Source organism: Adiantum capillus-veneris, chromosome 2 (genome assembly GCF_014529385.1).
Source record: "Adiantum capillus-veneris isolate H3 chromosome 2, ASM1452938v2, whole genome shotgun sequence".
Lineage (NCBI taxonomy): Eukaryota > Viridiplantae > Streptophyta > Polypodiopsida > Polypodiales > Pteridaceae > Adiantum > Adiantum capillus-veneris.
The window spans coordinates 8,070,487-8,092,495 of NC_140932.1; positions in this window are offsets into that span (position 1 = coordinate 8,070,487).

Below are 22,009 nucleotides of genomic sequence, written 5' to 3' on the forward strand. Positions count from 1 at the left end.
ATGTTCACGAAACCATCGAATGCCTAAAAGCATATCACATCCTAAGAGAGGAGATGCTATAAATTTTCTGCGGAAGGACGCTTGTTGAACAGTGAACAACACGTCAAGGCACCCTCGTGTAATGAGAGAGTCCATAAGCCCGACACCTCGAAAGGAGATATCTTGCTAACCTCCAAGCGGGCTCTTTCAACGAGAGAGTCCGTACTTATCACATCATGTATACTGCTTGCATCAAATAATATAATAAAACACCGACCTTCACATGACCATAACACTTAATGAGAGACTCATCAATGGAAGGATCATGAGAAACTTGAGACACACTAGTGTGCTCATTTATGACATTGACTGAGGATGTGGGTTTTGTGGGTTCTTTAGATTCGTTAGATTCAATCTTAGGACATGTTTTCTTTATATGACCCTTGATGTGACAATGATAACATCGACTTGTTCTTTTGACGTGATATATCCTCCTAAAATTCCTTGTGCTGCTTTTTCATATGGAGTGAGCTTAGGTTTAGCAATTGTGTTAGCTTTACCCTTAGATTCACCGTGTGAGTTCTTTTCCGAAGAATTAGAGGAAGATTGGCTAGAAGAGTCACCATTCTTACCGTTTTGAGGGTTCTGAGAAGTCTGAGAGATACTTTAAGAAGTCTTGTTCTCCTTAGGCTTTTCCTTATTGTGCTTCATCTCCTGTGTGAGAGCAATCGCTACCGCCTTGTTGAGATCGATTAGATCGAGTATCTTGACACCGTACTTGATATACTCGTCCAACTCACGTTCCAAGGCTACCTTTCTGTCTTCGGCCGCCAAACGGGCTTGCTCACGCTCACTCTCCAAGGGTAACCGTCTTTCTTCGGCCACCAAGTGTGATTGCTCGTGCTCGAAATCAAAGGTGGCACGTTGCGTCTCTTGTTATAGCATCATGTCCATCATCGACTTGACCAAAGCCTCCATCGGATTTGGTGAAAACCGTGGCATAGATGGGGAAGAGGGAGGGTCGAAAAAACCTCCTGGTGGGAAAATTTCTTCTTCACCACCTTCATGCTCATCAACTTTATGTAAAGTATCCATTCAGCTTTGGGTGATGACCATACACTGAGATCTTGGGTTCTTAAGTTCATGGAGAACTTGGGGTCTTGAGTCCTTGAGTCCTTGAGTCCTTGAGTTCTTGAGTGATTGAGGTTCTTGAAGTCTTTCTTGAGCTTGCAATCTGTGTTAGAGAAGGATCTTCTCTTACTCGAGCTCTTCTCTTTCCCGCGGGTGCATCCCTTGGCGGCCTTGCGCTCACACTAGGGTTTCTTTTTTCCACCTCACGTAGATTGGCCGACCACTAATTTGCTCTCAATGAGTGAAAAGAGGAACAAGGGAAGGCTAGACAAGCCCTTCTTTCTTGGGTTACCTGTCACTCTTCAAAAACACAATCAGGAATCGGCACGCTCAGGTGGACTTGGGTTGCGTGCGGCCGCAATAAGCAAAAAAATATTATGTGGTTCTTTCCTTGAGTGATACCAAACACTACCAAAGCTCTGATACCAATGTAAGGTGCAGTGGAAGTGAATGTTGAACTTTGCTCAAGATCAGTGTTCCGAACTGTGCTCAAGGGTTCTTTTTACTTACGGAAGGGAGGGCCTTCCATTCCTTTAGTGAGAGAGTGCAAATGATCACAAACAAAGTGAATGACATTGTGAATGAAGGTACTGAGACTGAGAGATAGAGAGAGAAGAATACGACACCAGAATGTTGTCAAACCCTCCTTCAAGGGCCCCACTCTCTATGGCGAGAGAGGTCTATGCTATTGATTGCACAGTCCTTGTAATGGATTTGGTCTATGAACTTTGAGAATAACGAAATTAAGAGAATTAGACTAAGCATTTTTGTGAGATTACTTTGAGAACTTTTGGAGGGTGAGCTTAATTGATGGTAGTAACATAAATATAGTACTTTTGCAATACTTTTGCAAGAGAGAGAGTATTAGAGAACATGACAATAGATGAGGACCGGATTTACTTGGAGCCGATCGCCCCTCCAAAAGGCGTTTGTAGTATGGATTCTCCCATCAAGAGAGACTTTGTTACAATATAATCTTTGTGTTCCTTGTGACCTTGGTGATGCTATGAAGATGAAAAGCTTCATGCATCACGAGCTTAACATAAACTTTGCAAAAAGCATTAACTATCGGCCCAAGCCTCAGTCCCAAGGCCTCAAACACCTTCGAAGTTGGAGAGAGCTAGTGGGGAATGAGGGTAGGGAAGAGGAAGAAGAAACATTTTATAGGAGAAAGAAATAGTTCCTCACTCATCATCACTCTTCTTGCTTAGCATAGCATAATAGCATAGTAACGAAGATGAAGAAGATGGCAAGCTTAAGCATTGAAGCATGGCTCTTGGTTGGATTTGCATTCCATAGCCAAGAGTGTTGGTGTAGGCTCTCCACTTCTCAACAAACTTGGAGAAGGAGATGGAGCTTTTGCATTTTGCACTACACACAATGAGAGAATGTGTGTGTATGTGTGGGAAAGTATACCCCCCCTCTCATGTTTGGTCCACACTTCTCTCTCTCTCTCTCTCTCTCTCTCTCTCTCGTATTATTTTATTATTTCATTTGGACATGTGCCTTCTTTTTCCTCTTTGAGAGAAAGAAATTAATTATTTATTTTTATGTATCTAAATTCTCATTGGACCCTTTTAAAACCTATCCAATGGTATTCAAACACATCATGAGGGCCACATGTGGATGATCATTTGAACATGTGTCTTTTATGCTTATTAAGTCATTTGGTTGAATTGAATACTTCAAAGACTTAGTCAATCAAGCATGACACGTTCATGTCTTTTGAGAGTTATCTTAGAATTGAATACATCAAGAACTATAGTCATTCAAGCTTTTGGGTAAAGTTCCCAGTAACACTTAGCAAGCCAACAAGCACCTCATGCTTGGGTAGGATTTCCACTTCAAGGTCAGCCCTAGCTTGCCTAAGGTCAAAGGAATTTTAAACACTAACTTTTGGAGGTCTTTAATGAAGCTAACCCTAAGGTCTTTAAGCTCCATTAGGTAGCATCGCTCTTTAACATACCATCTCTCATTTGGACCTCTTTCACCCTTGGTCTCGTGTTCAGACAGATCCATAAACACATGTCTATATTCTAACCCTTGTTCCTATTTATTCTCCAAAATTAAATGATCAATTTAATATGAGAAAATCATTTGGATTGGTTAGATATCAGATTTTATGACATTACCTCTCTCTTGAAATCATAATCGTCCTCGACTATGAGGTAGAATATATAAAGCCTTAGTCATTAGTCTATGTTTCTTAGTGGGTAGAGGATCCCGTTTTACCCTGCGACGTCATTCCAGATTGAGTGACTAGTCCATTTGGTGCTTGGGATACGTAGCTGCCGCAAGCATGTCTGCTCTTTGGTCCATATCATACTCCCAAAGTAGAGTGATAAATTCTACTTGATGTTTGAGTGACGTCGTTATCACAAACATGATTCTAAGCATGCATACTATTTAAATTTGTGCACAAAAAAGGATTAGTCTTATAAGACAAAAACATTGTATACTATCCTTAAGTTGTATTCCTTGCATCCATCTAGCATCTTCAAATGGATAATTTTTGAACTTAATAAGATACCGTCGGATAATCTTTCCATGCCGTAGTACCTTGTCTTCATGCCGAAGGACAGCTTTGGGTTGTAGCACCTCTTCTTGGTGTTCGATTTCTGGAGGGTCTTCAATAATTGGTTCTATTGGTGGCTCTCCTTTGTAGGGCTTAAGTAGGCTCACATGAAAAGCATTGTATATGAGCCAATGGTTGGGCAATTTGAGTTGATAAGCCATGTCAGTGATTGGCTTCAAGATTTGAAAAGGACCATAGTATCTTTTTGCTAATTTAGCATAATGCTTTTGATGGCCCGTAGGATTTTTGCCCGTCATTTGCCTCAATTGAGGCATTGGAAAACTTAAGTAAGACCCAATCATTTTCTTTGAATATTAAGGCCCTTCTATGCTTGTCAGCAGTATCTTTTTTCCTTTGTTGAGAGATGGATATAGCCTCCTTAACCTTTTGAAAAGATTCTTGAAGGTCATGGCTATACTTATCAGCAGGCGAAGATCTTTCCATGTACTTTAAGTAGCAAGGGACTTTTAGGTCTCCCCTTTATGATTTCAAAAGGTGCTTTTCCTATAGTAGTATGGACATTATTATTATACGCATACTCTACAAGGGGTAAGTACTTCTCCCATTGTGATGTTGATCTACTTCTGTAACATAAGTCTTTCGTAGATCGCGTATCGTAAGATTGGCTATCTCACTTTGGCCATCCGTTTGTGGATGGTAGGCCGAAGAGAAATTCAATCTTGTACCTAGATTTTCAATAAGACCTTTCCAAATATTACTGGTCATTCTAAGATCTTTATCTGACACGATTGATGTTGGTAATCCATGGTGTTTGAAAATCTGAGATATGAAGATGGTTGCCATTTGGTGTGCCTTAATAGTCTTTTTGACAGGAATAAAGTGTGCTTGCTTGCTAAACCTGTCGATAATTGTCCATATTCTCATATTCCCATGGATAGACTTGGGTAATCCAAAGATAAAATCCATGGATATACTCTCCCATGGTGAATTAGGGATGGGCAATGGATGGAGTAATCCAGGTTTCTTCCCTCTATCATACTTAGTCTTTTGGCATACCACACATTATGAAACATATTCTTGTATGTCCACTTTCATGGTAGGCCAATAGAAATACGTCTCCACTCCTTGAAGAGTAGGTTGAATGCCTCAATGCCCCGCATAGGGAGAATCATGGGATTCATACATAACTTTCTCACGAAGGCAGTGGATAACACATAGCCTATTGCCATGGAGAAGATAACCATCCTGCAAGGTGAATGGTTCCTCTTTCTTACCCAAAGCAAAGGCTGACATTACGTCTTTAAAGTCAGGGTCAGTAGCATACTCATCTATCATAGAAGATAGATCATTGTAAGTTGCTATAGACACAACATTAACTTTTGGTCGTCGCGATAGTGCATCGGCCACGTGATTGTGCTTACCAACAAAGTGAGCAATATGAAAACTAAATTGCGAAAGAAAATTTGTCCACCTCATTTGTTTGTCAGAAAGCTTTGTTTGCGTCATGAAGTACTTGAGACTTTGATGTTCTGATCGTCAAATGAATGGAGTCCCCAATAAATAGTGCTTCCATGTGTCTAGGACATGTAGAACAGCTAAAAGCTCTTTCTCATAAATGCCCAAGACTTGTTCATTTTTATTGAGCCTTCAGCTCTCATATGCTATGACATGCCCTTCTTGAAGCAAGACTACTCCAAGGCAATCACCACAAACATCACATCGGACCTCAAATGGCTTTGAGAGATCCGGAAGCATGGGGACTGGTTGAGAGGTAAGCTTCTCTTTGAGCTTGTCAAAAGCTTTTTTCTCCTTAGCAATCCATGGATACTTAACTTTCTTCTTTGTTAAGTCATGTAATGGTCCTGCTATTTGAGGAAAATTTTCTATGAAGCGTCTATAGTATGCACACATACCTATAAAGCTTCTTAGATCATGTTAGATTCCTTGGATTAGGACATGCTTTTATTTCCTATAACTTTGATGGACCATATGGATACCATCTTGAGAGATAATATGACCTAAGTATTGAATCTCTTGAAGGAAAAATTCTCTTTTCTTTTGGTTGAGAAAAAGCTTGTTCTCCGTCAATGCTTGAAAAATCACTTGGAGATGTTTCTTGTGTTCCTCCAAGGACTCCGAGGTAGAGGAAATATGTTTTTGATAGTGATATGGTTTAGTGCACGATAGTCCACACACATGTGGTATGTACCATCTTTCTTTTGCTCTAAAAGGACTGGAGAACAAAAGGGAGAGAAACTAGGCCTCACCATTCCTTTATCAATTCTTGTTCTTGCCTCATAATCTCCTCTTGTTGAGCTTGGGAAAATCGATATGGAGGCTTGTTAGGCAGTGAGATTCTTGATAGGAGTTCAATTCGATTGTCATCATCCCCTCGTTTTGGAGGTAAGTCCATAGGGATATCATCGATGAACACATCATGGAATCCTTTTAGAAAGTTAGACAAGTCTAACTCTTCTTGATTCCTACCATTTTCATTTGATAAACCATTAGCGTCATTAGTGGATTCTTTGACAAAAATCATGTACGCAAAAATTGAGCTTTTCATTGACTTATCAAAAGCTGATGAATTTACAAGTGGTATAGTACGACCAGAATCATTAGCATCTAAATACATGTTCTTTCCCTGTAGGTGAAGTAGATTCTCCTTTCATGGAACTTCATGCTGGCAGCCATGCGATCAAACCATGTCATCGCTAGGATAGCATCCTCATGTTGGAGAGGAGAGATGAAAAAGTCTTCTTTGTCGACATAGCTTTGGACATAAAGCCTCAACTTCCCAATCAAGGGAGTAAGGAGGCTTGCTGTCCCTTGAAAGATGTGTCAGCCATTACAATATCTCCCATCTCAAAATCTTGAATGCCCAACTTGGTGGCCAACTCTATTGATATGAAGTTGTGAGTAGATCCAAAGTCACAAACAAGATGAAGGCATCGTGATCCCTTATCTTTCCCCAAGCATAGGAGAGAGATGATCCTTTGAAATGAGCATCCTCTTTTGGAGCTTTGATGGTGGAAGCCCTAGGAGTCTCATTGCAAGAATTTTTCTTGGGGCAAGAACGATAGCCATGTCCTTTCTCCCCACACTTAAGACACTTATGGTCCTTGCGAAAAGATTCAAGCTCTTCATGAGAGAGTTTGTTTTTACCGTTGTAAACTCCCTTCTCCTTGGACCTATTTTTGTTGTTGTAGGAAGTGCCTTGGGAAGAATTTTGGGCATTGGTTTTCCTCTTTGCATCATTTTTGTCTTTGTTTTCCATGGGCTTGACATTCCGTCTAGCCCCTTGTTGGAAATTGATGCGAGAAGCAACCATGGTGTGGTGGATTAATTTGGTGATAGAACCAGGCCGTTGGGAGTTGTAATCCCGTACAAAATTGTTGTTTTTTCTCGGCAAAGTCTATCTTTTGGAAGACATTAGCTTCCCAAAACTTGTCCACATATTGTGAATAGACTCATGTGAGAGAAGCTTCAAACTACACCATTCCGTAAGTACTTTGTCCTTTGCATCGCTTGCAAGGAATTGCTTCATGATGGAAACTCGTAGAGTTTTCCATGTATTTGGGGCTTCACCGTTGTCACGAAGGCTAGCCCACCATTGACGAGCTGATTTTGGAAGTGCATAGCTACACGGTGTAGCTTGGAGGACTCCGTGAAGCCCTCATCTCCAAAGGCCGCATCAAATTGTTGGATGAAGGCCAATACTTTGTCGGTGGCACCAAAGGTGCCATCATAGGTGAGAAAAGAGATACTCTTTCCTCCCTCTTTGAAGTTCTTGAGATTTTTGTGATCTTTGCCATGCAGGGTATGATTTGTGATGTCCTCCCTCTTGTATTCTCTAGGAGAATAGCCATAGATTTCCTCGAGAGAGGAGGAAGGTGAAGAATGGAGCAGAGGATGACCTCTTGACCTTTCTTCATTTTTTTCCTCTCTTCCCTTTTGGAGTGACAAGGAGAAAGACTATGTGTTGACCGTTTTCTCATGGGAGGAGTTTGCGATCGTATAGATCGTCGTCTTCGTGGAGTCACATCTTCAAAGGAACTTAAGAATTTATTACTTTCTTGTTCTTTGGATTCCTCCTCTCGTATGGGAGAGAGTCTTCTTTTGGGGGTCTCATCAAGATGCCTCCTAAGATCTCTCTCCTCTTGGAGAGGAAGGAAAATCCCATAAGCACGAAGTTGTTGACGAGTAACTTCGGCTTGCAAAGAAGGGTTGCCCATAGCTTGATACAACCTAGTAACAAGATAATTGATAAACATGGGGGCATCATCATTAGAACCTTCATGTGCAAAATCAAAGTTATCAATGTTCAGTGTACTCTCTTGGTTATGGTCATCCATGCTAATTATACTTATGCGTTTACTTAATGTATTCTTTGGCAACTCAAAACGTTAGTTGCTACTCCTCTTAGCCTTTGAAAATAAGTACTTAAGTATCTACACCCACGGCTCGAATTGGTTTTTTATAGAGAGTAGTGGGGTGGGTCTAGCATAGCAGAATTGCTGAGGGATAGCTCCTTTTGGACTTCTTATGGCTCAATAATGGTAAAGCCGTAGGCAAGTCTAAAAAGACCTCATTATTAAGACCAAATCTCCTGAGGTGTGCACCATATCCCACATAGTGGACGTAACAAAACCGATAATAGATCCCAGTTCCACTTACCCTAATATAATTAACAAAATCAACCATTAATATGCTACTTAAGGACATCTTATCTTAATCAAGAAAAGAGAAACCAAATGCTCTGATACCAATGTAATGGATCTGGCCTATGAACTTTGAGAATAGCGGAATTAAGAGAATTAGAGTGAGCATTTTTGTGAGATTACTTTGAGAACTTGGAGGGTGAACTTAATGGATGGTAGCAACATAAACATAGTACTTAATTAACTTGGCATGAACAATACTTTTTCAAGAGAGACAATATTAGAGAACATGATAGTAGATAAGGACCGGATGTACTTGGAGCTGGTCCCCCCTGCAAAATCCGTTTATATTATAGATTCTCCCATCAAGAGAGACTTTGTTACAATATAATCTTTGTGTTCCTTGTGACCTTGGTGATGCTATGAAGATGGAAAGATTCATGCATCACAAGCTTAACATAAACTTTGCAAAAAGCATTAACTATCCCAAGCCTCAGTCCCAAGGCCTCAAACACCTTCGAAGGTGGAGAGAGCTAGCGGGGAATGAGGGTAGGGAAGAGGAAGAAGAAACATTTCATAGGAGAAAGAAATAGTTCCTCACTTATCATCACTCTTCTTGCTTAGCATAGCATAATAGCATAGTAATGAAGATGAAGAAGATAACAAGCTTAAGCATTGAAGCATGACTCTTGGTTGGATTTGCATTCCATAGCGAAGAGTTTTGGTGTAGGCTCTTCACTTCTCAACAAACTTGGAGAAGGAGATGGAGCTCTTGCATTTTGCACTCCACACAATGAGATAATGTGTGTGTGTGTGTGTGTGTGTGTGTGTGTGTGTGTGTGTGGGAGAGTATATCCCCCCTCTCATGCTTGGTCCACACCTCTCTCTCTCTCTCTCTTATTATTTTATTATTTCATTTGGACATGTGTACTCTTTTTCCTCTTTGAGAGAAAGAACTTAATTATTTATTTTTATGTGTTTAAAGTCTCATTGGACCCCTTTAAAACCTATCCAATAGTATTCAAACACATCATGAGGGCCACATGTGGAGGATCATTTGAACATGTTTCTTTTATGCTTATTAAGTCATTTGGTTGAATTGAATACTTCGAAGACTTAGTCAATCAAGCATGGCACATTCATGTCTCTTGAGAGTTATCTTTGAATTGAATACTTCAAGAACTTTAGTCATTTAAGCATGTGAGAAACACCTCAAGATTTTGGATAAAGTTTCCACTAACGCTTAGCAAGCTAACAAGCACCTCATGCTTGGGTATGATTCCCACCTCAAGGTCAGCCCTAGCTTGCCTAAGGTCAAAGGACTTTTGAACACTAACTTTTGGAGGTCTTTGAAGCTCCATTAGGTGGCATTGATCTTTAACATACCATCTCTCGTTTGGACCCCTTTTACCCTTGGTCCCGTGTTGGGATAGATCCATAAACACATATCTATATTCTAACCCTTGTTCCTGTTTATTCTTCCACATGAAATGATCAGTTTAATATGAGAAAATCATGTGGGTTGGTTAGATATTAGATTTTATGACAATCCTCGTACAATGGTCTAAATGCAATGGACTTGCCAACATTGTGGACAACGATGAGACGGGATGAAAATTGAAAATACTAAGTGCTGAAATCTGCAAATCTTCTATCTATTGAAATCCGACTCTATGTCGGTGACGAGGCGACGACGATGCGCTAAAACGTAGATGCTCAAATTTACAAATAACGGATTGAATTTGCAAACACTAGCTGATATGGCCGTGTGGCAAGGATCTGTTGCAGGACGGTGAGATCTGCGAGGTTTGGGGACTGTGGTGCGGAGTCTGACTGCTGAAAATTAAAAACATTGATGCAAAAATGGGTTCTGTTGCCAAGAAACTGCAAATGCTAGGGCTGATATGCTGTTTCAAAAATGCTAGGCTTGAGGGGATATTTGCTGTAAAAACACGAGGGAATCTGTATGTGAAAAAATGCTAGGCCTGATGTACAGGAATCTGCAAACACGAGGCCTAATCTGCAGAATGAAAAATGTTGGGGCTGGTCCTATTGCCAAACGTTCATCTTGATTTGCTGCTGGCTGGAAGCGTTAGGCCTCCTACCGGTCTTGTTGAGAAGGTGCTGCGAGTTTGTGGACTCCTGCTGTCTCTTCTGCCAGAAAGTGCTAGCACTAGATTTCTTATATATTTCCTTAGCCAAAATGCCCTACCCAGTTTCCCAGCAAAGTCACTTAATAATAATAAGTGAAAAATGGCTAGAATAGGAAAAATGGGTTGTATGCACTGTAAAATGCTCGCATGATGGGTACTGAGTGTAATATGATGATCATGTTGTGTGCAACCAGAGGAAATGCAACTAGTGTAAGTGTCTAGATATGCAAGGTCTGCGAACAGATTCACAAAGGTGCCATAACACTTCCTAAGCTAATTGAACCCTTGCAATGAAGTAGCTTGTCCACATGCACATAGGGTTAGATGTGCACGTGACAATTAGGTTGCTAGTCTTAGATTGGGCATAAGTAAACCCTAGTTATCAATACTATATGGATGTATTTGATGTGTTATGTCACGTGTATAATGTTTTGTTGATAGTCCTACTCTAGTCCTTGGATCTTACAATAGTTTTTTCTATTGAGCATGTTGGTGCATGTTTTAGATAGGTTTATGTGGTTATGTAATAGTGTTGTTTGAGGTGTTGTGATAGTAATCTTATATAAGTATGAAAGGTAGGATGGAGCCAACTTTGTTAGATGAAACTTTTTAAGTTATATTAACTTGTGTTTGGACTAAAGGTTGCATGACATTGGACTTTGAGAATGTAGGCTTATGATTCTTTGTTGTTCTGAAATACTTCAATTTGTAATTTAGAGATTTGTTTAGGAATTGATGCAACACATTATTCTCTCTATCCTTTAGGAGTTTAAAGGTCCATTTTTAGTTAGTCAAATGTCTTGTTTCAATAGTGAAATGTTTGTGGTAAAGTTTCATTAATGTGTTGTTTTTGTGGTAGGGGCCGTTTAGCAAAGTTCAATGCATTAATAGCAATTTTATTCATGCCTCTATTGACATTTTTTTCCTTGGTTTTAGTGATTTAATTTTTCTTTAAAAATAATAATATATATATTTTAAAAAAATTACTTCCTTCTTTTGATATGTTTGTTTAGTGTTCTTTTCTTTGTTAATTGTTACGTTCTCTTTGGTTCTTTCTCTCTTTATCTAATTAGAGAGTTCAAATTTCTTCCGATCTTATGAAGGTATATGTAAAAGAGGACCTTGTATAGACTTCTGAGTTGTTATGGAATCTACTGCAACATCCTCAAATGTGACTCCTCTCTTTGACACGCATCTTTATGCATCTTCGACTCATTGAAGATCATGTGTGAACTACAAATAGTTTAACAAGATTTTGGGTGTCAGGAATGATAGCCCATCTCTCCATCTACATCATATCCAACAAAGATGTAGATGTGAGACTTTGGGTCAAGCTTGTTCTTAAGCTAGTTTGGCACATAGGCATACATCTCACAACCAAAGACACCTAAATGATCATAGAGCGGTTTCTTGTTTGACCATAACTCCTCTAGAATCTTATAATTCAATGGCCTACTAAGAAATCTTTGATGATATGAACTATTGTCAAAGCATCGTCAATCCAAAATCCTTGTGTCAAATTTTCCATGGAAAGCATAATTGTAACACGCTCTTAAATTGTGTGATTCATACATTCATCCACTCCATATTGGGTAGGTGTGTGTGGTGCAACAAACTACCATCAAATACCTCTCTTTGCTTAGAAGTCTACCATGTATTTTGAGACATAATCCCCACCATTATCAGACCTCAAGCCCTTGAACTTTTTGCTTAATTCATTCTCAACAAGTGTAAGATTTTGAGTAAATTCATCTATTAATATTACAAAGCAAGTGGGTGAAAGCATGATTGGGTGGACAAAAAGGCTATGTCTGAAAAATAGGTATTTTTGAAAGTGTTTGACCAAAATGAAAAGATATAAGTCATGCTATATATCAGTAGATAACTCTTCAAAAGGTCATTTAAAAGGAGAATCTAAATCAATATTGAGAGTGCAATTTAGAATTGATTTGCAAAATATTTATTGGTCTTCACTGTTGAAAAAATAGCAATTGAAAAACAGCTTCGCATCCTTAAAAGTGTACCACCCATTCATGCTTTCACCTAGGTAGCTCTCTCTAGAGACTTGGTCAACATAGTGTGAGTGCGCAAATGCAATGCGTGTGTGGAGAGGAGAAGGAAAGAGAGAGCACATAGGGTGTGGGTGAGCATCTCACCACAATGTGTGAGAGAGACCCCCTTATTTAGTGAAGAATAAGTTGTGTACAAGTGATGGGCAGTTGGATGCCTCTAGCTCATCCGCCTGGGGGTAAGAGGCACACCGCCTTTACCCCAACAATCTCTCACTTAAAGACAAAGTGATGATAAGTGGTACTACTATAGGACCTTGTAGTATGTACAAGAGGTATAGGGAGGAAACTCGTTTCAACCTATGCTCGGGGGGTTCACCTCTTAGACCAGTAAGTTACCACGCGAGTTCACATGAATGGGTTTTTTATAAGAGGTATGGGGAGGAAACTCGTTTCAACCTATGCTTGGGGGGTTCACCTCTTAGACCAGTAAGCTACCACGCGAGTTTACATGAATGGGTTTTTTAATTTCTAAAATTTTAAAATTTTAACATGATTATATTAATAGAAGGGTTTTTTTGATCGATTTTTAAAAAAACCTGTAAGTTTTTTATGATAAAAGGGGTCATTTTATTACCTTAAGCATGTAAGTAAAGGGTTTTTTTTTAATACCTTTGAAAGCACATTAAATAAATAGTTTCTTAAAGGTGCACCTCCAAGAACCTATGTCTATTGTCTCTCTCAAAGTTGATGCATGCTTCCATATAGGCTCTAGCGGTGTGTGAAAGCGTATATCATATCCTGCAGATATCCTATAATGACCTAGACTACTCCATGATATATCATGCTAGTGTTAGACATCACACGACTGACAATCTCGACTACAAACCTCCATAGGACTATTTCTACATGCCCTTGCATCATCATATCATCCTCTAGCATGAAAGAACTCCATATTGCTCATCTCCATGGTAGAAGGCATCTCTATCTTAAGAGAATCAACCTGTTGTGTCTCGCTAGAGCATGCCACTCTATTTCTACATCTACAAACATGTTGTGCACAAAATTCTACAGCTAATTTGTGAGAGATATGTGTAGTTTATCACTGACATGGCTATAATGTAATCAAAACTATGTCATCTCGCACCTCAAATACATGCATAGGGTAGAGCAAGACAATCCCAGTTTCTCTTGCAATGACTAGCAAACTGCAATGCATCTCAAAAATCTCTTATCTAAGAAGTATCCGATATCCATGATTTTCTAATTGTCTCACTGAGATCAAACTTTGCCTCAACAGATGAAGAACATAGCATACATGTTGAAGTATATAGAATGCACCACTGTGGGTAATGACAACTATACATCTCCTACACCTTCTATGTCATATGATGATTTGTCAGCTAGATGAGTACGACCAAGGCTTCCACTAGCAAAAGTGCTAGACCACTCACGACATGATGTGATCTGGAATGATGTATACTCATCTAGAAGCCATTGAGAGCGAGTGATATCTCTATTAGACATGAAAGCAAGAGAAACACTAGCCTGGTAAACGTGATATCACCGTCACTAGCATACAAAACCACCTCTCTAGTCTGTGGCAAAACCGCCTTTGCATCACACATATATCCACGTTGATGTCTCATGCATCTAAAGCAATGACGTCTAATGTGTCTCATGTGACCACAATGCAAACATTTCAAGGGTCGACATGAACCACTGTTTCACACGAGCCATCATCGTGGACTCGAAATCACATAAATCAATTGTCATAAGTGAATCTATGTCTCTACATCATGTACAAGAATAATGTGCATAAACCAATGCTAAAGAGAAGTGTACCAAACCTGAAACAAAAAGATCTCCTTGTGAAAAGAAAACACTTTCAAAAGATATCACTAACACTTGTGATTCTCAAGCGCATTAATGCTTAAAATCTTTTGCAGTAGTGTAACCACATTGTACTATGCAATCATCACACTGATGTAAGTCTCAACTGTCAAAAGTACATGGAACTTCTAACCAGTGACTACCTAAAAATTATATGCAATAGACTTGTGATCAAAACATTCGTCGATAAAAAAAAGTGCATATCATAAGTCTACCTGTAGCCACTACAAGCATGCACAAATCTATCTTGCAGGAGAGGTTACAATAACACCAATCCGTTTCCAAAAACAACCATATGTCCATCAATGTGGCGTAAATTTGACCACTAGATTGCAAATACATGAAAAGAGTTTAGGGAAAACAAGCCAAGAGTATGGTGAGAAATCTAGGGAGAATTGGACAGAGTCTTCATTGCAAAATGAGTGAAATCTCAATGCAAACTCTCAAACCATAGACCGCATCAGAGATTCAGAAGTGGGAGAATCTCTCGATCACTATAAACTGACCAAAAGCTATTAAAAAAAATATGGCAAAGTGGGAGTAAACCTTGACAACTATAGTCATCAAAAGAGGATTCAAAACCTTAAACCATAACACTACTCAATGTCAATGAGAAGAACTGCCTAAATGGATCCACAATGTGACATACAATGACAATCTACATTCAACATATATCGATGGAGTGTATGTGCATCCCCTGCACATAAACAGGCACCAAAAGAGGTACAATCTAAAAAACTGATCAATGCCTCAAAAGAGCTTGCCAAAATGCAGGTACATTGGGCATCAACATGCACCATAACCATATGTAAATCCATTTGCAAAGGTCATGAAAATCACTATCAAAGTGTCCTATAAAAGACGCTCCACCTATGTGCTCGAAAAATCATCTCTTTCAATAGACCGCTTTGATGGTGTGTAAACACCTCCATGGTTCTTTACCCAAAGCTACCAATAAATCCTAAACCTCAAGCTCTACACAAGCTGAAGGGCATCTTCAACCTCAGAATTTATGCACTTAACTTTGAGCACCTATCGGGCTTCCAAACGTGCATCAAACTCGCACATTGCACAAAAATAGGAAACCTAAAACTCCTTGTATACAACCAGTTTGAGCTAAATATCAGCAAATCGATGAGGAATTTGCAAAAAATGTATCCTTGAGAGGGTCTTTTAATAATGATATGACTATCACGTGAGTTCACCATAAGGGGTAATTAAATTTTATTTTTTCTCACATTTTCACATACGAAAGGGTACTATAAAATGGATTTGAGAAAACAATTATAGATTGAATACAAAAAGGGTGTATTTTATTTATAAAGAACTCATAGATAAGGAGTTTTAGAAATAGTCCGTGATGAACACATGTTATATACTTGGGGGGAGAGAGGGAGGGGGGGACACTTTAGGTTTTTTCTCCTTGCCCATCATCTAGGGGTGTGTCACTTAGCCACTTATAGACTAGTGTACTATAGTATGTACATTTTTCATCTTGTACATTCTATCTCTATGAGCTTCCACACATAGAGATCATTCTTAGTTTCATACACATCCATTGTCTACTCTTATCTTCTTCCTTCTAGCATTTTGAACATGTGCTTGCTCAGTTTTAAAGAGGTTATTTTAGCTACAAGCATGAAGCAATCCCGACAAAATTGTGAAACCAAAAGAGGGTGACAATACATGTTATGTGAAAAATATTTAGAGGAAAAATGTAAAAGCATTAGATGAGAGTCCATGGTGGTCCATCTTCTATGCACCTCTTATTCCATAGCTCGGCACCAACATCATCATCACAAGATAGCATGGAAGTAATTAAGTAAGAATTTTTAAGGCTTTTGGAAATCACATCATAAAAAACTTATAAAGACTAGACAAAATCACAATTATAATAGCATTATCATCTAGCCCCCTTGAAATACTCAAGCATATGCAACACCCATATTCATGCATAATGACAGTTATTCTTATGAAAGGTCATGCATGCCAAGGGGTTTTTGTTTTGGTGGTATAATATTTCAATGAGTGGCATTCAAAGTATATCTAGCCTAGTAGGTGTACAGAATGTTTTCTGAGCAGGTTCATAAGATAGAATCTATGAAGATGCTTAAGTAGCTTTGAGGAGGAAAAAAGAGAGGATGCTCCATTGAGAAGGGAGAGAAAAGGAGAAAGAGAGAGAGTTGTGCATCAGCAGCAGTGCAGAGATAGAAATAACACGAGGGAGAAATTTTTTTTTTCTATGCATCACGATGGGGTATGGGAGGTGAACCTCTCTCTCTCTCTCTCTCTCTTGTTTTCTCATAGAGTAGAGTCTATTACAGGAGGAGGAGAGAGAAAGAGATCTTGTTGCATGTCACTCTCGTGGAGGCCATGAGAGAATTCCTTCTCCACTCTCTCTCTTTGATCATGCATGCCATGGCAAGGGTAGGGAAAGGTGGGGAATAGAGCACAATTATGATGATGATGGTGGCGAGGGCAACTTGATCTACAAAGATGATGACAAGAAGGGGGGGGGGGGGGATATATGGTTTGAGTCCTTGCTCTCTCCACCTCTTGTCTCATTTATATTGAGGGCCTCTTTTCATATTTGGTCCACCTCTCTCTTGGTATGCACTTGATGGCAAGGCTTCAAGGCTTTGCAGAGGAGGAGGGACCTGATGCATGAAAATCACAATAATATATGTATATTATTTATACATAGCTATGGTTTTGACACATTTGGATCTTGGAAATAAGGAGAGGTAGGAACAAGCCCTATGAAAAAGAAAAAAATTCATTGGATGCTAATTCTACCTGACCGTCACTACAGGTGAAGAATAAGAGTCAATAGTGAAAGGGAGGATAATTGTATGCATTATGGAGTTGAAGTCAACAAAATATTATCAAATTCAAGCATACTTCACTTGTGGACACAACGCTTGCACATGGAGTCAAGAGGGGACCACCTAGAAGACTTTTGGGAAGGAAAAGACAAACACATTATTTTGTGGAATTTTTCTCTATTTTTTAACTCTAGATTTTAAAAATTTTTCAACAACAAACTTGTAGGCGTCAAGATGAAAAATTTTCTCCTAATTTTTTAATAATGTTTGGAGCTACAATTTGGGAGATATGGAAAAAATGGTGGAGCCTATCTATTCACATGTGGAAGAAGTCATGATTATCCAACTCCACACACACACACACCCTTTTCACACTGATCATCCGTAGCAAAATAATTCTACCATGGCACAGTATTGGCTATGGTTGTTTGTTTTGGTTTCTACTTGTGTATATGTTTCTTAATGGCCAGGAGGTTTGAGTTACCATACATACATGAGTTTGTGAAATGTGGAATATGTGAAATTCCCCTCGTGAATGTTTGTATGGTGTTTATGAATCTCTAATGATCTCTTCCTCTCCCTCTCTCTCCTTCTCTCACATTTTCCTTGTGTTATGTGCCAACCCCCTTACCATGCATCGTAGCCGCATTCCAAGCCAGGTGGTGCCCCTATTGTGTACCTCCCATGAGGCCATTGTCAATAGTCTTGGTGTAGCGTCCACTGGGTTTGTTTTGTACCTCCACCTCGCATTTGATGCTCCCAATGAGTACAGATTTGCAAAGACCTTTACTTAACAAAGAGTAGTGATGCATGCCATCAATCATGGATGAGTTGCTACATGAGTTTTCAAAGTAGAAGACTAAAGATTTCATTTCTTGCAACACATGCATGTAAACATGTACATTGATATTCTACAGCGCAAAAGATTGTTTTCCTGTTTCGAGCAGAAATGGTTGGCAAAATCCTTAGATCCCCATGTCCTATCATCTTTCCCATTTTTTATTACTACCACTCTTTTGATGTAAGAATATTTATTCTATTCTAGATTGTGCTCTTCTTAGCTCCAGTTCCAGTTTTCCACCCCTGTATAAACTTTTACAAATCACTAAGTCATTCCAAAAAAAAAAGGGTTTGTGTTTTTTTTTTTGCTCATTGATTTACTACCATGGCAAGTGTCTCTTTTCCCACATTTAGTGTAAGAAAGGAGAAGACATCCCACTGATTTTTTGGATAACTTTGACATCACTTGTGTGGTTTCCAATAAGGATGATGATGCCTCACGGCGGCTACAAATATTTCCTCTACTGATGAAAGTAGAGGCTAAGTATTGGTACAATACTTTTGCCCCAAGCTACTAAGGATGCATGGGACTTACTATGTGATGCATTTGTGAGAGGTTTGGTGAAGGAGCAACCTCAAAAAAGTGATGGCAGTTGTGCTGACATAGTTAAAGCAGGGAGGTCTGCTAGAGTATACCACTTACAAATCCAAGTTTGTGGATTTGTGGGAGTGATGCATTGCCTCATTGGAGGAAGGTGAAGGAGAACCTAATTTCCAATGCCACACTCTTTAGAGTGATAGTAGTGCCCAAATGGAGTACTTACATTAGGGAATTTGGGAGGTCATTTGGACGGCCTTATTGAGGAGAGAGAAAAGGAGGCACATCCAATGAACAACAAGTCAACGTAACATAGAAATAGGAAGAAATAAATCAAAAAATACAAAGGAAAGTGAAGAACATGAGGTAAAACCTCGTTTTTACGGGATTGAAGGTATCTATATGTGAGCCCAGGGTCTATATGTAGTTATGGTACTGAAAGACATCTACAATACTGTATCATTCTCCCACCACCAAAAGCTCTTGCTCCATAACCAAGCGTTCAAAATTGAATTTCCCTCCATTGGAAGCAAGTTCACGCTGTCGTCTACCACGCAAAAAGAGCCATGGTTTCTTCTTCTTCTTCTTCCCGTCCTAATAACTCTAGGGGTTGTTGTGATCTTTCCCCAGAAAGCCTCGCCATTAGTCTCCCAAGGAGGCCAAGTAGCACCATAAGCTCTATCACTATCTCAAACTCCATCAATGTAGATAGTTAATGGCAACAACAGACAATATACAAAGGTTCTTGGGTTCTTATGAAACTCAGGAGGAGGAAAAGATCCTCAATAGCAAATCTATTTTGTTCAGCGTGGAAAGCACGAGTGCTAGATTTCAAAGTGGAGGTGGGCAAGAAAACTGTTAAGAAAGTTTTGGTACAACATGTCTATGGTCACTCCGATGTGATTGCTAATGGCGGAGATGTCTCATTGGCTATCATCCTTGATGCAACTGTGAGAGTGTTTATAACCTTCCATCTCTACTCTTACTTTTATACCTTGCTGTTCTCTTTATTTGTTTTTTCTTTTGAAGAGGTCGAACAATAATAATAGAGCAAGATCTATTTCTCATAAGTTCTTCATCAGTTTCAGTAGTTAGACTAGGTGTCTTACATTTTGTTGTTGCAGTTGCATATGTCTATCCTTCATCACATGAGGAATGGGGGCCAATGGAGTGTATATAGGTCTCATCTTTGTAACCCCCGGTTACATTGGTGTTTTACAGTATTATGGAAGATCTAGAAAGAGTCTTGGAGATGAGGGAATTTTCTTCTATGAGCATTTCTACCAACTCAACCAAAATAATAAAAAAGGTAATCTGGTTAAACTCTCTCTCCCTACCAATTGGAGCTGTATTGATCGGCCAGTCCCGGACACCACAGTGTGTGAGGCTCTCAAAAGCAAGCTGTTTAGGGATGTGTAGAGGTCATTACAAAATTCATTACCCTATAAATTGGTAAAGATTGCTAAATTTTGTCCTATAAGTTTATTTGTGGAACTATTTCACACCTGCCACATACATGTTGCAAAGACAATTCTCGTATGTAAACCTCTAAATGCTTGCTTCTGTGACAGCCTGCTTGATAGAGGGTGGTATGTTAAAGAGGAGGATGGCATACATTGTGAAGTTGCACTCGACACTTTGGTGGCCAAGTACATGATCGGCACACAATCCCTTCTCATCTCCTTCTGGCACCAACACTCTCAGATTGTTGTAGGCTACTCTAAATTTATTCCCATTGATCAAGAGTCTGCAGACCTGGAGAACTATGGTGTCATAGATGTGGAGGTAGTCTATAAAGAGCTCAACCTTGTGACATTTGTTACCATAAGAGAGCAATGCAACCTTCTGCAACTTCGGCATGACATCGTGGATGAGACGGCAAAGAACGAGCCCTCGCAGTTCTATTTCTTAATAGGTGGGTGCAAAGTAATGAAAAGATAGGAAAAAGAGATTGTCTATAGAGAACTAACTAGCCAAGTCAAAATCATGCCAATGTAACTTGAATGAATCTATATTCTTGACTTCAATACCAACGTTTCTTGCAATTTGGTTATGAGATGATTTCCACAATTTGGTTATATCTTTATTTCAATTATAAGATGATGTCGGTCCCACTACCTGAGTCCCTTTATTAGCTGGTAGTCTGATAACTGTATATTTTGAACAACATATGTAGAGTTATGTAAAACGTCTCTCTCTCTCTCTCTCTCTCTCTCTCTCTCTCTCTCTCTCTCTCTCTCTCTCTTCCCAACAAAAAATGCAGCCGTTTTTTGACCTAGTAGATAGCAATTCACTCTTTTGATCATAACTTCTTCATCCAAACTCCGATTTGGGTGATCTATAGCCTCAATCGAAGAGCACAAAGCCCTCTACACATTGATGTAAAGACATAAATTTTTTGAGTTACGAAAGGCATTTTTGTAACATCATTTCTAAAGTAAACAGGTACAAGAAAATTGACTCTCATCTCTTATTTTACATACAATGTCTTCCGGCACTCGCAAGGGTTCTTCTTCTTCAACAAGGTCCACAACCATTGTGGAAAATTATCCAAAATCTCCTAGGTGTGGAGATAGCAACACAACAACCCAACCAACAACATTCGAAAGCATGATCATGGCATACTTGGTATCATTGCAAGAGACCGTAAACAAACAAGGCAAAGACTTACGAGCACTTGCAATGGAGAATGGCACACTAAGGGTACAGCTTGTGGTTGCGAATCAGAATCTCCAGAGGACACTTGAGAGGCAAACAACATGTTTGATGCAACTTGAAGAGGAAGTCAAGAAATGTGAAGGCTCTCTTGTGGACTTGAATTCTTTGAAGGAGCCGATGAGCAAAGTAGAGCATGACCATGTATTGAAAGAGGAGAAATTTGACACCATGAGCCAGGATGTATGCGACAGGAAAAATGTATGCACAAACAAGTCTTGGGCTGATATATGTGGTAGCAATGTGGTTTCTTTGAGAATGTGGATGTGGAGGAGTTGAAGGAACGGGAGCGATGTTCCAAGAATATTGTTATTCGTGGAATTCTCAAAGACAAGCTAAAGACACCTCCTTCTCTTTCCATTGTTATCAAAGATTTCTTCAAAACCCACTTTGGCATGTCCGGAGTAATGGTCTATGGAGCACATAGAGTGGGGAAGCAAGGAGCTCCTCGCTCGGGAGAACGGTCAATTGTAGACACCATGCCGGATGAGACCAAGTGAAAGATTATCCTTGATAATAGTTGGATCTATTTGAGGGATACAAAATTTTTTGTATGTGAAGATCGCACTATTAAGAAACAAAATATGCATCGCAAGGCATATGAGGAAAAGAATAAGAAAAACAAGGAGATCTCTCATGAAGAAAATGTGCCCAAGGAGGAGGCAAGTCCCTCGAGCAAATAGGGATGAGTGACCTATGAGACTGAGTTACAATTGAAAATATGTTTTT